This window comes from Ictidomys tridecemlineatus, chromosome 16 (genome assembly GCF_052094955.1).
Source record: "Ictidomys tridecemlineatus isolate mIctTri1 chromosome 16, mIctTri1.hap1, whole genome shotgun sequence".
NCBI classification, from domain to species: domain Eukaryota; kingdom Metazoa; phylum Chordata; class Mammalia; order Rodentia; family Sciuridae; genus Ictidomys; species Ictidomys tridecemlineatus.
The window spans coordinates 51,231,191-51,247,736 of record NC_135492.1 but is presented as its reverse complement, the minus strand read 5'-3'; the positions used below and the strand labels follow the sequence as shown (position 1 = coordinate 51,247,736).

General features: G+C 53.2%; 1 long non-coding RNA gene across 4 annotated transcripts; it reads right to left on the bottom strand.

Annotated features, from left to right (window-relative positions):
• Nucleotides 1-1,724: 1,724 nt before the first annotated feature.
• LOC144371186 (uncharacterized) lies at nucleotides 1,725-14,202 on the bottom strand. Of its 4 annotated transcripts, none has more exons than XR_013431347.1 (4): nucleotides 13,675-14,182; nucleotides 6,293-6,377; nucleotides 3,717-4,256; nucleotides 1,725-3,148 (listed from the first exon to the last, which is right to left on the bottom strand). It is a non-coding gene; the product is annotated as an uncharacterized LOC144371186 (long non-coding RNA). The 4 variants fall into 4 exon arrangements; XR_013431349.1 differs by having other exon boundaries at nucleotides 1,725-3,938; nucleotides 4,039-4,256; nucleotides 13,675-14,168; XR_013431346.1 differs by having other exon boundaries at nucleotides 1,725-4,256; nucleotides 13,675-14,171.
• Between the last annotated feature and the right edge of the window lie 2,344 nt (nucleotides 14,203-16,546).

Genomic DNA, 16,546 nt, shown 5'->3' with positions numbered 1-16,546 from the left:
TGGATGGACGGGTGGATGGATGGATGGATTTTACCATCTGTGTTTATCCTCCTACGGTGTTTTCTTCTAAACTGGCTGCTTCTCAGCACCGTGTACCAGGGGACAATCTGGGTCCCTAATCCCATTAAGAGATGGGCCCTTTGTAGGACAATCTCATCAGAAATTCCCCTTGAGGAAAAATCAGTATTGAATTTGGCAGAGGAAGTCCTAATTGCCTACAAATCCAGTCTCCGTGGGGCTCTCCCTCCGTGATGAGGCTGGGGGCGAACGCTCGCTCCTGTTTTTGCCTAGAAACGACAAATACAGCAAGTACGTCCCGTTTGGTTTGCGGTGTGAGGTAGAATCAGGAGCACTGGGAGCCCAGGACCAAGAGGCCCACAGAACATCTGGAGGAGACGCAGAGACAACATTTTTGCAGATAGTTTGTGGGGAGGGGAGCGGAACGAGTGGGACTCAGGGAGGAGAAGGTAGGAACCGCTCTGGCTAGGATCTTCAGTGCCCCCCAAGGCCCGAGTGTTAAAGACTGGGTCCTCAGGTGTTGTGATCGGTAGGTGGCAGGACCTCTAAGAGGTAGTTCTAGGGGGAGGTCGTTTGGTTACTGGAGTGTGCCCTGCAAGGGGGCTGGGGACCCTTTGCGTCCTGGTAGTGAGGCGAGTGGTTTGGTTCTGACATGCATGCTCCCACCACAGGGTACCACATGTCACAGGCCCCAAGCTACAGGGCCAGCTGACCCTGGACTGTCCAACCAAACCTTTTCTCTCTAAAAAGTTCCTTATCTCAGGTGTTTATTTTAGTAACAGAAAACTGACAAATACAGGACTGATGGAAAATGTTGTGTCTCATATGAAAGATGAAAAGTGACCAGCCCAGGAGGTTCCCGGGGAGCCCTGAGCAGGCAGTGACATCTCTGCTCCTCGACTCTGCTCTGCCTCCCTGTCCTGTGGTTTTCTCCTCTCTCTCCTCCAGTGGGCAGCCAGCGCCTTGCTGTACATGCTTCCTGCTCCCTGAGACTTCATCTCACTCCCGTCAGAATGGCGGCCATCGAGAGCCAACAGTGCTGGAGAGGGTGGGAGAAAAGGGGCTCTGATGCTGAGGGTGGGGTTGTAGATCAGAACCACCACCATGAAAACCCGTGGGGAGGCCTCTCAGAGGACCAGGCATGGAACCGCCCACCACAGGACCCCCCTCTGCCTGCCCTCGGAATTGAAGTCCTCCTTCTAGTACGGCCCGTGCACACCCGTGTCCGCAGCTGCCCCATTCCCCACAGGCAAACTGTGGAACCAGCCTAGGTACCCATCAGTGGGGGAATGGAGAAAGAAAATGTGGTGTAGGTCCACAGTGGGGCTTTCTTCAGCCACAAAACGAAGTTATGTCATTGGCGGGAAAAGGGATGGAACTGGAGAGCATTACGTTAAATGAGCTAAGCCAAACTCAGAAGGTCAAGGGTTTGGGCTCATCTGTGGAAGCCAGAGAGGAAAAAGGGAAAGAAAGGGGTGTGTGTGTGTGTGTGTGTGTGTGTGTGTGTGTGTTCTCATAAAAACGAAAGGGAGATCTGTGGACTACAGGAAAGGGACCAGAAGGTGGGAGCGGGAGAGAGGGGGAAGTGCTGGGGGAGTCAAATGGGGCCAAACCATCTTGTCACATCGTTTGCTCGCACTGACGGGTCACCACGAATCCCACCATCGTGCACCACTAGAACGCGTCAGTAAAAAACGTGGAAAAAATTCAAAGGCTTAAACATTTTCTTTCTTCCACTTCAAATACAAAGTCTGTATCCTTGGGTGGGATCTGGGGGACACGGCCCCGTGAGCACCACATGCTGGAAAATGTCCAGTTTGTTCTTCTCTTGTGTTCCTGTCCTCGTCCCCTTCTCTGTTTTCTATCAAGGACCAGAACCAGGGTGTTCCAGATTCATCTCTGAGCTCACCCTGTGCACCTTTGGAAACGGATTGGGTTCCTGTTGAGAGGGTGAATTGATGGGTGATGGGTTGAGAGAGGGTAGGAAGCTTGGCAGCTCTTGGAGACACCACTGTGGCTGACCTCTGGCTTCGGGTGACCACCGAGGATCCCAGCAGAGAGAATCCTACTGGCTAAGCCAAGTTGCTCTGCCCCTGGGTTCCAGTGGGTACAGGTGTGGGAGGAAGGAACGGTGTCCCTCAGCTTGCATAGTTGGTGCAAGTCTCTGCCCAGCCATCCCACTAAGCACGGGTGATCCCCAGGGGGAGCCAAGCCACTGTTGGAAAGGGCGTGGGGGACGAAGCCTCAGCCAGACACACTGGCTGTGTGAGCATCACAGGAGAAGTCCTCTCTGCAGGGCTGACTGAAAGCAACCGCTGGGTATCGACACTCACATTTCTCTTAATAAGTCAGTTTGCTGAGGAGCTGACTGTGGCCCAAGGAGTCTGAGAGAGGAACTGGGGAGTACAGGGGGACATGCTGAGTATCAAGGGAAGAGCCATAAGCCAGAGCGATGCAGAGAGCACCCAGGAACTGTCAAACTCCCGAGCCCTGGCCCTTGGCCTGAGCTTTGGATCCAGGCCCTTGTCGCATGAGGGCAAGGCCCAAGGGCAGGCAATGATGTACCTGCCCCCTGGCTCGACCCCCAGTCCAGCCCCTCCCATGTCCCTCTGCAAACCTAACACCCCACAGCAAGGCTTCCCGCTGTCCCTCTGGAGATGGCCACCATTCTCCCTGGAATGTGCATCTGCTTCCTCAATAAACCGCTGACTATGACTTTGCCTGGTGCACACTGAAACCCTTTCCCATCGTGTATGCCCAAAACCCGGGTGCTGAGTCAAGTTCCCCCTTCTCTCGGGAACGCCTCAGACCCTTCTTGGGACACAGGTCTTTTAGTGTGACAGAGCCAAAGTGGATGACAAAGTTCACACGGCTGGAAAAGTAGCCCCGCTGGGTTTTGATGCTGGCAGGTCTGACTCCAAGGCCTCCCAGGGCAACCTCTGCTCCACCCAGCCTCCCTCCTGTAGAGCAGCGGGCGTGCACTCTCCCTGATGCACTCCCTTTTATACCAGGGCTCAGGGGGCAGGAAGTGGGCTGGGGGGTTGAGCCCCAGGTCGAGGTGGGCACCGTCTCCTCTGCGCTCTCACTTGCTGGCATGTTTTCCCAAGAACTCAGAGATTCACAGAGCATCCTGCAAAGAAGAGTCCAATACAAAACCCTTCCCTGGTTCCATCCACCCAGAGAAAGCTTCGTGGGACTAATGTCCTTCAGGGACCCAGGGCAGATAGTGTACTGGAGCTCTGAAAAGCCCTAGAAATAAATAAACCCCGTCAAGATTTGTTTTAACCTAACTCCACCTGGGGCGACATAACGTTTACTAACAGGTCTTGTGAAGGGCGGAGTGTAGGAAAACTCTTGTCCAGATAAACAGGTGAGGAGGCTTGTGGCTGGCGATGACCAGCCTGGGGACAGGGATGGTGCGGGGCTCGAGAAGTGCAGCTTTGATACCCGTCCAAGAGTTCCTGGGCCCTCCCCAGTCCCGCCTGCTCTGCAGACACAGCTTATTTGTATGAGCCTCTTTCCCCTTGCCTCTCCTCCCCAGTCACACCGGTGTGCCACCTTCTGTGCCACCTCATAAGAACGTTCAAGAGCATTTAAATCTATTTTGTGACCATGGTTAAGGCAACTAGAGGTGTCCTGAGTATTTCAAAACTACATTTGCAGGGCTGGGGATGTGGCTCAAGTGGTAGCACACTCACCTGGCATGTGTGTGGCCCGAATTTGATCCTCAGCACCACATACAGACAAAGATGTTGTGTCCGCCGATAACTAAACATTAAAAAAAAAAAATTCTCTCTCTCTCTCTCTCTCTCTCTAAAGAAAAAAAAAACACTACATTTGCAGTCAGTGCTAATTTCTTAGTTCTTGGACTGTCGTATCCTGGAGTTAGAACCACACAGGTGACACCATCTAGTCTTTCCCTGCATAGAGATACAGAAAAAAAGCAGGGGGGACTCTATAATTTGATTGAAGCCTCCCCAATTAAAAAAGCCATCTCACCTCCCATCTTTTATACCTGACCTCATTTTCGATACAACACGGTCTTTCTAAATGGAATGTTCGGGCTCCTGTATGAGGAAGGGTGTGTGAATGGTGGTGGCAGTGGTGGTCATTTAGTGAGATCCTCATTAGAGAAGGAGGTCTTGGTGAAAGTGCAGGGAGGCTGGAGCGGCTGGCCATCTTCCCACGATGCATTGCAGCGGGCCTCTCCCAGCCGTAAGGTGGCAAGGGCCATAAATCTGGAGGGAGACAGTCAAATTACAAATTAGCCATATTGTGCTATTAGCCGCAGATTTCATGATAAATTCTGCACATAAAAAAAAAAAATCTCCCTGCAAACTGGTTCTGTCTCTGAGAATGCGAACAAACTCCATATATATCTTTCAAAATGAAGACTGGTGAATAATGGTTGGGCCAAGCAATAAATACATAATGAAGCATCACCTTTGATCTTTCTTGCTTTCTATGAGGTCAAAGTTGGGATGGGTTATAAATCATGATTTATGCCCTTAAGTCTCTGGTAATTTTTATGTAGCCTTTTACCCCATTGGTTTGATTTCGAGTTCTTTAATTATTCATTAGTCTCTGTCACTGTCCCTTCTTCAGTATCAGGTGTATTTGTTTGATTTGAGGCACAATTTGATTTTTAAGATTTGGCTTTGTTTTTCAACCTCAACGAATCATCTCTGTTTTTAGTTGATTGCACTGTTGTAGCATGAGTGGGAAGACTTAGTTGCAGTCAATGAAAATCTAAAAGGCATATATACACACACATATAAAAAATATATCTATGACCAACTGCAAACCATGTTTTTTTTTTTTTTGTACAGAGTTTTCTGTCATTTTCTTTACCCAATGCCTCTTTTTCTATTTTCCTTCAAAAATCAAATTTCCCAATGCTCCCAGGAGCTATGGTGACTCAAAATCATGAGGTTTCCCACGTACATTTGCAAATGGATTTAAAACAACTGCTTGACCGGGTGTCACAGGCTTTGGACAGGAAGAGATTGTCAAGGATGGTGCTGTCTTCCCAAGATCATCAGCTAACCGTAAGTGACAGTCTGAACTGGCTTAGCCGTCCTGAGAACCAGCTGCCCCTCCCCATCGAGACAGAGGCGTGCCCCATTCTTTCTGATCTTCCTGGTTGGTCTGGCATTTCACAGTTGATGGATGGCGGAGACTCTGAAGCCCACTTAGCCTCTCCACTCCGCACTCTTCGGTGTTCAAATACATCCATCAACTGTTTAGCATAACTCGATGCTATTGTTGATGCTGGGAAGAGCTCATTTCATACGTTACTTCTGTTAATTTATACGTTACTTCTGTTAATTTGTTTTTATGCCCCAGTTAAAGTTCCATGCCACTTAGCGCCTCATGGGGAAGAAATCCTTGGCATCGAACTTAGGAGGAAACCCCCCCCCCACAGTGCCTCCCCCAGAAGGGAAGGACCTCTTTCCTGCCCGGGCATTGTCCTCCCTGTCTTGGGAGTCCGTTCCCCTGACTCTGAAATCGTTGAAACAGCACAGAATATTTCAGCTACACCAGCGCCACATCATTAAGCATCCTTAGCAAGGGTCGAGAGTGGCCGTGTGGCTACTCTAGTGAACATAGTCCCGGCACTTAAAAACATTTATTGCCACTATTAAAAAAAGAACTTTTCAAATGAGTTTGAAAGAAAGCCATTACCTCCTTAACTACCAAATAAACTCAGTGGTCTATGTAGATTATGATGAAATGTCTCTGCGGCTCGTCTTGCTGTCTTTGTTCCCTGAGCTGTAACTCACGCTGGGTCTTCGCTGACAGTGTGTGGGGGGTCTGTGCTCCCGGTCCTTGTCCCACCCCCTCCCACCCCGGTCCCCTCAGCCCGGCTTCTCTCACTTAACAACGCTCTTTGCCCTGTTGGCTTTTGGCCCTTGTTTTCATCTTGGAATTAACTTGTTTGCTCCTTATTTCCTTTCTAAGGGTGCGTGGGGGCGGAGTCGAAGGCATAAGGAAATTGAAAATAAAACTGGGTTGCTTTTGGGGGCCTGAGAAGTGGCCATTACGGCACGTGTTACTTACAGCATGGCAAACACTGTATACGTTCCCCAACGTATACAGACGGTAGGTAGCAGACTTGCTGTTATGGTTGGATATGAGGTGTTCCCCAAAAAGCTCACGTGTGAGACCGTGAGAGAAAGTTTAGAGGTGAAATGATGGGGTGATCAGAGGCTTAACCTCATGAGTGCATTAGTCCCCGGTTAAATCTAAGCAAAAGTGTATTACACATACTTACATGGAAAGTGCCAGTAGGTTCCTGACTTGCATAGACGAAAATCAGATTTCACCTACAAGAACGTCTCCTGGGTCACTTGAATGTCCTAAGGGTCATCACAGGGAGACAGAGGAAAATCCTCTGATGTGGGAAGTCTAGCACCCCTGAGTCCTACCGCCTGGGGCAGCTGCACAGCTTCTCCAGCGATGGATCATAACAACCACAGATTTCCAAAAGTAGATGCTACCAGCAGAGGTGAGTCCAAGGTAGCATCAAGAGCCCTATGGGTTTTGCAGAAATGTAACTTTTAAATTTCTGCAGTTTCTGGCAAACCTCAAGAGTGACCTGCAAGGGTGACCCTGCGGCCTTTGTGTCATGGGCTTCCCTGTCCAGCTGCTCTGCCTTGCAGACATGGCTTCCCGTGTGAGAAGCTTGTTGTGGGCAGCTTCTGAGTCACTCTGGCCCAAAGAGAATGACTTAGAGGAGGAAAGTTTATCTGGGGCTCAGAGGTTCAGTCCATAGGTGGCCGACTCTAGGCAGGTGGGGAGTAGCTGGGGGGGGGGTCATTGGGGTGGGGTGGGCCGGGCCTTTGAGGTCTATGTGTTGTCCCTGGTGAGCAGAGCTCTCTGCTTCCCGGTGGCCTGTTCTGAGCTGCTCTCCTCCACCATGTCCTTCCTCCACGATGCTCTGCCTCACCTCAGGCCTAGAGCAATGGAGCCGGCCGTCTGTGGGCCGAGACCTCTGACACCAGGAACCCCAAATAAATGTTCCCTCCTCTGTGTGGCTCTAGTCAGGATTTCTGGTCACCGTGATGAAAAGACTGATAGACACTTAGGAAAGCTCAAGCATCTTAGGTCATCAGAAACAGAGGAGCGCCGGGCCCTCACCATCAAACTGGCCAGCCTCGGAGCGAGTCAGCCCCGGTGGCTCCCCCCAGGACTCAGCAGCAGCGTCCCACTGTGGAGGGCAGGTGGTGAAGGCCTTCCCACCTGCTGCTCTCTCCTGTCCGCTTGGCAGCACACTGACCGTGGTCTGGCTCTGTCTTTAAACCCAAAGATGGGAGCAGGGCTTGGCCTGTAGGGCTCTCGGCTCTCCCCGCTCTGCTGGGCTGAGCCAGTCTTGGCCTCTCCCTGACGTTTCTCCAGCAATATCTCAAGTACTTCTGGCAGGAATCAGCCAAGTCTCCCTTCTCTGGCTGGTCTAGTTTTCTAACTAGTGGTAAATCACCATTTGACAAAGACAGGTTTCTCGGGATGAAACCCAGGCCTGCCCATTGTCGGGGCTGAGGAAGCCGGTGCTCTCTCTGGAGCCCGGAATCCTCTGCCCCAGGGTGAACCCCACTTCTTGCTGCTGGGGCTGGCAAGGTGACCAGGGACGAGAGCCTTCAGAGCCGCAGAGCAGCTGGCGAGGATCATGGAGAGCCGGAAGACCTGCTTCTAGCCCTGTTCTCCTTCCTAGAGGTGACCCCTGCCCTTCTCCCAGCTTGGAGGTAGGGGCCAGACCAGGGTTATAAAACCAAACAAGGGCTGAGTGCACTTCCCAGTAGCATCGCCCAAAGGGCCAGCTTCTCGGGTGCCACCTAGGAGTCACTTGGGGCCGGTATCAGGAAAGCACCCCCCCACCCCCCCCCCGCCCCCCGCCCTGTCTTGGAATTATGAATAATTTTCAAATAAGAGGATGCACATTTTCATCTTGCATCGGAGCCCCCGAATTATGTAACTGATCCCGAGAGTGGGCCCGTGGCTGGTGGGTACACGTGTGTTCTTCCTCATGTTAGGTGTTGCTGGGCCGTGGCTCTAGGCAGATGATCGCAGTCCTGCTCGATTCTAGTCTAGGGTAGAGGTTTGTGAGGGTGTGGACAAGGTCCTGTGTTCATGCAGGAATATTCAGAGGTGAAGTGACTGGATTGTGACATCCTGTGTTCATGCAGGAATATTCAGAGGTGAAGTGACTGGATTGTGACATGCGAGTTTAAGTGGACTGACTGGGTGGTGACAGAGGCAGGTGGGGGGGTGGAGGAGGTGGGTCCCTGGGGGTGTGCTGTGGAAGGGTGCCTCTTCCCTGAAACCCCTTCCCATCTCTCTGCCCCCTGGCCACTATGAGCTTTCCCCAGTCGGGCCCTCCCACCAGGATGTGGTGCCTCAGCTTAGGCACCTAGCTGTGGAGTCAGCCATCCTGCCCCTTGACTACAACTCACCTTCAAATTCTGGATCCCCTCCCCCACGCCCCGCACACCCCGCGTGAAGTGTTGTGGAAAAGGAGATATTAGGCATGACATTTCAGCACCATGTTTGACTTTGTTTCTACAAAAAGCAAAACCTTGAAACCTTTTAGAAACTCACACATGAGCATCAAGGACAAAGTGGCCAGAAGGATTAAGATCTCCGTGTCTGAGAAACCATGGTCAGCAGCGCTGGGGAAGCCCAGGGTCAGGGCTGCAGGGTGGCTGGGCTGAACCGGGTCAGAGGCAGCACTCTGGGGAGGGCCGGGCCGGTGGGGCTCACTGTGAGGTCTCCCCTTAAAAACCACCGCCAACCCCCCAACTGTATTTTTACCCAGGCAGTTGTCCCTAGCCACAGCTGTGAGACCCACGAGAGTGTCGGGCCGTGAGGCCTGGCAGCCTCCCAGTGGCTTAGCTCAGCGCATCACTGGCTGACTTTGGGGGTCTTACAGTGGCTTTCTGACCACAGAGGTGGTCTTCCTTGGGTGTGGGTTGTCTCCCGAAGGCTTATCTGCTGCGTGGAGGGTGGAAGCCTGGTGGATGGTGATCAGGCCTCTGGATGCTGCCTCCTGAAGGCATCAATGCTGGCCACCCCCACACTCGGCCTCCCCTGCCCGAGCTGTCTGACTCCCTGCTTCTCCGCCATCTTGTGAGATGGCCAAGGGTGCCCTCACCAGAGGCCAAACGATGGAGCCACTGGACTTGGACTCTAGCTTCCAAAACTGAGTCACATAAAGCTCTTTCCCTTACAAGTCCTCGTGCTCTGTGTATAGCAGCGGCCACTCCTGTTAAAAACCAACCAAACCCACCGAAAGCTCTCTTCTCTGTGACCCTCAAGATTCCCTCATGTTCACCTTGGTGCCATGAGGAACGTCTCTTTTGCTTCATCTGCATTAGGACTAGGGATCGGAAGTGACAGAGACTCGAGATAAGCTTTCACAGAAGGGAACTTGGGGGCTCATGTAACTTGCATCGCGGGCAACTGGTGCTGCCCAGGGTCTCCCTCACTGACCCTCTGCTTCGAATGGGGAACTGCTTCCCTTCCCTTCCATGGAGTCGGGACCCTTTTGTTCCTCCTGTTCCCTCTCCACAAGGCAGAAGGGTACCATCTGAGGAATTTGGGGGGAGAGAACCAGGCTTGTGCGACTGACTCAGCTGCCTTCTCATTTTGGAACAGGCTTCCTGGTCTGGCTGGTGCTCTGGCCTGAGCGTCACACGAGGAGGAACACTTTGGTATGGTTGCCACAAGGCTGGGCAGGGAGAAAACCCCCAGAGTCTTTTCTGTCCACCTATCTTTCACCCCTTCTGCTCAGCGAATGCAAGTCCTGGATTTTTCACGAGGCTGTCCTCCATGGGTACGATCCACGGGGCTCTGCCCTTCATCAAGCTCTCTAACATCTACAGCGTGAAATGGACCAGATCCTGGCCTTGGAGAGTGCTCACGGCGAAGGAATCCTTGAGAAGCTGAAGAGAGGATCAGACACTATCTCCTGAGTGGGGAACTGTTATTTTAAGGTCCTGCTGTGGGACGTCCATTTCACAGGTGGATTAGTGGCTTGGTCAGGCTTCTGTGGCCTGCCCTCTCCCACCCCCAGAGGATTGGCCTTGAGGGAGAAGATGAGTTCTGCGTTCCAAACTGATCGTTTGTTGAAAAACAGTCAGTGGAAACAAGAACGGCCTGACTGGGGAGGTTCTCTCTGCTCCAGGATGAGCAAGACCACTTGTCCTCGGGACAGTAATATCTGCCCGTGTGGTAACCGTGGGCCATCTGCAGCTCATGGGAGGCTCTGGGCATTTCACGCTGTAGCACCAACCATCCCCCCAAACTCTGTGGCTTCAAATGACCATCTTTTATTTGAGTGTGTGTTCCGGGCAGGGTTTGGTGGGGACAGCTCATCTGTTTCTACATGGCATCAGTTGGGTGGATAGGAGGCTGGGCTCCATCTGAACCTGCCTCCTGCAGCTTGTGCCTGAGCTTGGGGGACTCAGGCAGCTGGAGCCTGCAACAGTGGGGCTCCCAGGCTTGCCTTCCCCTGCTCTGGGTCTGTCCTCTCCATCCACCCTCCTTCTCTGCTCCTCCTCTGCCCCTCCTTCTGTCCTCCTCCCCCTCCTCCTCCTCACATGGTCTCTCCAGCATGCAGACCCCTACATGTCAGTTCAGGGCTCCCTAGGAACATGTTTTAAGAGAGGCAGAGAAGAAGAAAAGAGGAAGAAGAGGAGGAGGAAGAGGAAAATGGAAGAGGAAAAAGGATGCAAAGAAGATGGGCAAGAGGAAGTGAAGAGGAAGAAGAAGGGGAGGAAGAGGTGAGGGAGAAGGAAGGAGGAGAAGAGAGAGGGAGAGAAAGAAAGGGAGGAAGAAGAAGAGGAGCTGGAGGAGGAGGAGGAAGAAGAGGAGCTGGAGGAGGAGGAGGAGGAGGAGCTGGAGGAGGAGGAGGAAGAAGAGGAGCTGGAGGAGGAGGAGGAGGAGGAGCTGGAGGAGGAGGAGGAAGAAGAGGAGCTGGAGGAGGAGGAGGAGGAGGAAGAGGAGCTGGAGGAGGAGGAGGAAGAAGAGGAGCTGGAGGAGGAGGAGGAGGAGGAAGAGGACCTGGAGGAGGAGGAGGAGGAGGAAGAGGAGCTGGAGGAGGAAGAAGAGCTGGAGGAGGAGGAGGAGGAAGAGGAGCTGGAGGAGGAGGAGGAGGAGGAAGAGAAGCTGGAGGAGGAGGAGGAGGAAGAGGAGCTGGAGGAGGAGGAGGAAGAGAAGCTGGAGGAGGAAGAGGAGCTGGAGGAGGAGGAGGAAGAAGAGGAGCTGGAGGAGGAAGAGGAGCTGGAGGAGGAGGAGGAAGAGGAGCTGGAGGAGGAGGAGGAAGAGGAGGAGGAGGAGGAGGAGGGGGAAGGACGTGCTGGCTTGGAACCTCATCACCTTTTATAACCTAAATTTGGAGAGTGCAAAGGTCACCTGCACAGAATTCTGGTTGGTCAATTCACTTACAAAGGCCCACAGAATGGTCACAAGGGGAGGGAACTTGGACTCTCAAAGTGTGGACGTCACATTGAAGAAGAGCCTGGGGATCGAGATGTGCAGGTGCGTGCGCAGGTGGCCATCTTTGAGGAAATACAAACTGCCCCAGATGGCATGGGGGGCACGTGGAGCTTTAAGACAATATGCCTTGCTTATTTTTTCAAAGTCAATAGAGAGTGAGTTTCCTTGCCTTCACCTCGTAGCCAGTGTGAACACTGACGATGAACAAATCAAATTCACCAAACAAAGCACAAGACATCCAGAACCCGACCAGCCAAATGACAAACCAATTAATTTCTTGATTTTATTTTACTTTTTGAGCTTCAGAGCAGCACCTGCTCAGGATTTTCCAAGTCAGAGAAGTAGAGAAAACCTCCCAGAATAATCGCCAGTGCTTTCTTTCTGCAGAACGGTGTGACTGTGGAGACCAGCACTGGGCAGGGGTGGCGCTGCCCAAGCCCCTGGGCACGGAGGCAGATGGAGTGTGGATCTAATAAGCCGGGGCCCCACGAAGAGCGCGACAATAACCCGCCATGGATGAGGACATCCATCAAAGCCTGACAGTCCTCTGACATAGATTTTCTTTATGTTACGAGAGGAGCTAGTTAAACGTGATGGAGCTGGTCATAAACATTCTTCGGTGGTCCTAATGAAACAGCCGCGCATCCCCTGTTCTCCCTCCTCGTTAGACGAGTGGGAGAGCCATTTGAGAATTTTCCGTGGCTAACACTGGTAGCAGTGCAACCATCAAGAAGGTGGCTTCAGTCACAGAGCAAATGTCCTGGGGTGAGCAGGAGATGAGAGAGGGAGAGAGAGAGAGAGAGAGAGAGAGAGAGAGAGAGAGAGAGAATCAGTTCTCCCTCAGTGAGTCTAATATGGTGCCATTTCCTCCATAAAACATGGTCCCTTAAGACAAGTGTGCTATTTTTTTTTTTTTCGTAGTAGGGATTGAACCCAAGGGTGCTTAGCCACTGAGCCACATGCCCTTTATTATTTTTCATTTAGACACAGGGTCTTGGTAAGTTGCTCAGGTCTCGCAAGTTGCTGAGGCTGGGTTTGAACTTGCGATCCTCCTGCCTCGGCCTCCCGAGCCACCGGGCCTGGCAAGGGTGCTATTTCTCTGGGGCTTGGGAGAAGACAAAGGAACGTGTTCTGTGCTGGAGGAAAAGCTGCCTGCAGAGGGCCTGATGTGTGCTGAGGTGTGATGTCAAGCCCTGGCATGCTGAAGTGGTGTCCCCTCCTGGCGGTGGCGCTGGTGACAGAGCACCCAGGGTGACAGGGTTCTGACTGCTCCCTGTTTTCCCATTGCAGGGAGCCCCTGGTCCTGGTGGCTCCCTTGCGATCCCGCCCTCTGGAGGAGATGCCGTTCTTTGAGCAAGGCAGCAGCCCTGAGGCCAGGAACCCTGGCCTTCCCATCCGCTTCTGGGTGTGCCCAGCTCCCAAAGCGGTGCCAGGGAGCAGGATCTGGGATACAGCTGCTCCCAGGATCCAGAGATCCTTCCCCTTCCTCCTTTTCTTCTCCCCTGGCTTCCCATCACCACCCTCCACCCCTCTCCTCCTTCTTCTGTGGCTCTTGAGACATGGTGCCTTTGTGACGTGAGCTCGCCCAGGGAAGGTAGCTTGCTTCTGCTTTCTCCGCTTAAATCCAGCCCAGCCTGCGGATCTCACAGGGGAGGAGTCCTGGGTAGAGGAAGGGGTCTGCGGGCAATCCCTCCTGCTGCTGCTCACGCCCAGCCTGCCCAGTCCCTGTCCTTCCGTCAGAAGCCACTCAACTCCTGCAGCAGGGCGCACTCCTGCATGTCCAGTTCCCACAGCTTCAGCTTCTCACGGCCCCTGGGTAGAGCATTGCCTTTCTTGCCCCCATGGCTGGCTGTGTGCTCCCCGCCAAGTCCGGTCGCCTCCCGTGATCTCAAATGATGACCTTGCAGAGCAGCCAGCACGCTGCGTGGCTAGGATGAGGGGAGAACCCTGGGAGCAGGTGTTCAGGCACACTCTCGGTTGGGATGACCCACCTGGACTTGCTTCAGCCTCCCAGCCCTCAGACTCTCGGCCTCCCCAGGGCCTAAGGCTCTCCAGGGCCCTGACCTCAGCTCGTGGGCACTGGAGGCTTTGGCTTGTGTGTGTTGGAGTCTCGGGATCTGGGATCATCCCTGTCCTCAGGGGGATTTGACGTCTCCTACTCACCAAGTCTGGGGTGTCATCGCGTTGACGGGGCTGGCTGCCTTTGTCCACGCTGGTCACAGGCCCATGCCTGCTCCGGTGTGGTCCTGGGCGTCTCAGTGAGTCATCGTTCCTCCCGGCTGTTGTGAAAGGGCTGGCTGTGCTGCGGGCCCTGCTGTCCTGCAGGAAGTTCCCCCTGCTGACAGTACAAAGCCCCTTCTCTTGCTCAAGGTCTGCGCCCCGGGAGCCAAGCCGGAGCAGAATGGTTCCTTTGTAGCTGTCTGGTTCCAGGCCATAATGGGAGGCTTTGTGGGTGTAGGCGGCCTGGTTTCTCACCAGCAGGGGCTGCCAGTGGTGGGGTGCTCGCTTGGCAGTAAGGTATCCCCCCACACCACCCCGCAAGGTGCTTTGCATATGGCGATTACCCAACAGGGTCTCCTCCACCGGGAAGAAGGGCTGCTATTCACCCAGCAGGTCTGTGTCACAGATAAACTGGTCGCTCAGTGTCAGAGGGTGAGTGCAGGGACTCCTCTTGCCTGGTGGCTGCTTGTCCCAGTGTGCTCAAGTGGGCCACGTGCTGTGGACAGATTCATATGTCTGATGACCCCAGCTGCCCAAGCGCTTTGGGATTCTTTTGGAAATTGCTTTGAAAATAAGTAGGTTGGGAGTTGAGGAGGTTCATGAAGTCACACATGTGTGATGGACGCGGGCTGGGCATTCAAAAACACAGATGGTCCTTAACTTACGGATGGCGCCGGTTACTGGTGACGAGTCCTGCTCCCCCACATGTTGAATTCTGAACATTAGAGAAGCACCTGAGGCACGCAGATAAAGCAGGGTTCATTAAAAAGGGGTAACATAGACTTCTCCCTGGAGGGGGAAGGGGGCCACATCTGGTGTCCTGGTATCCCCAGAAGCTAGGTGTTCTGCCTTTTTATGCGTCCTCGGCTTCCTTTGTTCTCCTGCCCTCTTGCCCTTATCTCTCTTCTTCCTGCAGATGTGACTAGGCCCAGGGACGCTCCCTGGGATGGCCAAGAGGGTGGGAACCAGGGGGGCTGAAGGGGAAAGGGCAGGATGGAGTAGCCCAGGACACATTAATTAACAAACTTAGAGCTTCCTGTAGGGAGGGGCAAGTCCTGGGACAGGTGATATTAGCAACAGGTTGGAGCAGGGGCAGGTTCTTGATCAGGGTGAAGGAATTGACATTTCAGTCCCTCAGGGGACAGTCTCCAACTTCCTGCACTCAAAATTGGCCTAACTTGATCCAACATGACTTGATTTACCTGTCTGTACTGCCCGCCTGTCTAATTCTGGCTTCATTACCATGGCTCACCTTACCATGTTTTGATGCATATTCTGTAGAATTTCAAATTTTGCATTTGGATCTTGTCCCAGCCTAGCAGGAGGAGCCTGGTGGGCCAGCTGGCCTGTCCCGGTGCTGGGCAGCAGCAGTGAGCCCCAGCCCTGCTGCTGTCCACCTGCTCGTGAGGGGAAACCACGGGTGCCCCACGGCATACTGGGCTCTAAGCGGTGTTGCTCAGTGGTTAACGTATATTAAATGCATTTTCAATTTAGATATTTTCAGCTGATGATGCGTTTATTGGGATGTAACACCCTGGTAACTCTAGAAGCTTCTACATTGGTTTCTAGGCCCTTCAGTGATGAGTGTGCAGCAGGTTTGAAGGGAGTCCCAGGAACCCGCCTGTTGAACACCAGGGGTTCAGGTGAAGCTGGGCCTCAGAACACAGTTGGAGAAACACCCATCCTTCCTCCTGACTCACTAAGAAAAGGAAAACTGACCCTTAGAATTGTTGGTGGCCTTGAGATTGCCAAGGAAGGTAAAAAAATTTGCACGACTTGAAATGTCAGATGAGGTTAAAAAAAAACCCTTGGAAGTCACCTTGGGCAAGATGTGTGTGTTTTCAGGTGAGGTCCAGACGGGGGAGACCATTCCGGTTGTCCCCTGCTGCAGAGCCCACGGTCCCTGCTCGTAGAGTTAAATGATGGCTTTACTTTGCTTTGGTGGATCGAGATTTCGGGAAGAACTTTGTAAGCCGGACCCACAGGCCATCAGCTGGGCCTCGGGGATCAGAGGGTCCGTTTGTAAAGTGGCCTTGGCCATCCTGTTTGGTGTCACAGAGCTCCTGACATCCGTCTGTCTGTCTATCATCTCTTGAATGCCTTCTAGACCTTCCCTCTGGCTCGGCTTCCCGGAGCAGGATGCTCACAGGGAGGTGGTGGTGCTCTTTATAGGAAGACTGGGGAAGCAGGGAGTACAAGCTACTGGGCCAGGTAGGGACCACGTGGGTAACTGGCACAGTGTCACTTTGGCTGTGTGGTGCTGGTCCAGGCAGCTGGCGGGGGGGGGGGGGCTGCACAGATTCAAGGGTCCAGAAGCAGATTCCATTCCCTGAGGGGCACTGTGAGGTCTCACTTCAAAACGAACGTGGGGTGTGCGGGCTGTGGGTGAAGCCAGCTTTGAAAATACAGTCTGCCACATGTCACCCCCCAAAGATCAGGCAGACAAGGTGTGTGTGCGCCTGGGTGGGAGGGTCCGATCACACACCCAGGAACGGGGGCAGGTGCTGGTGAGGGGACAGGGAGGCAGGCTGTTACAGCTGTTCACGGGTGACTTCCTCTGACTCTTTGCCTACCTTCCTGACACTCTGAGAAGAGCCAGCTCTTATCACAGACTCGCATTTTGTCCCTGCTCCCCCCGTTCCTGCCCCTCCTCTCCCACTGTGGCTTGGCCTCCCACGATGGGTTTCTCCAGGTTGATTTCAAACATACCTCTCTCTGACTTACACTGAGTTTTATAAAATCCATGCCCCTGTGTCTCCGCTCCTCCGTGGTATTTATTTCCTCGTTGGCAACAGTGCTTCAAAATCCAGTCTAT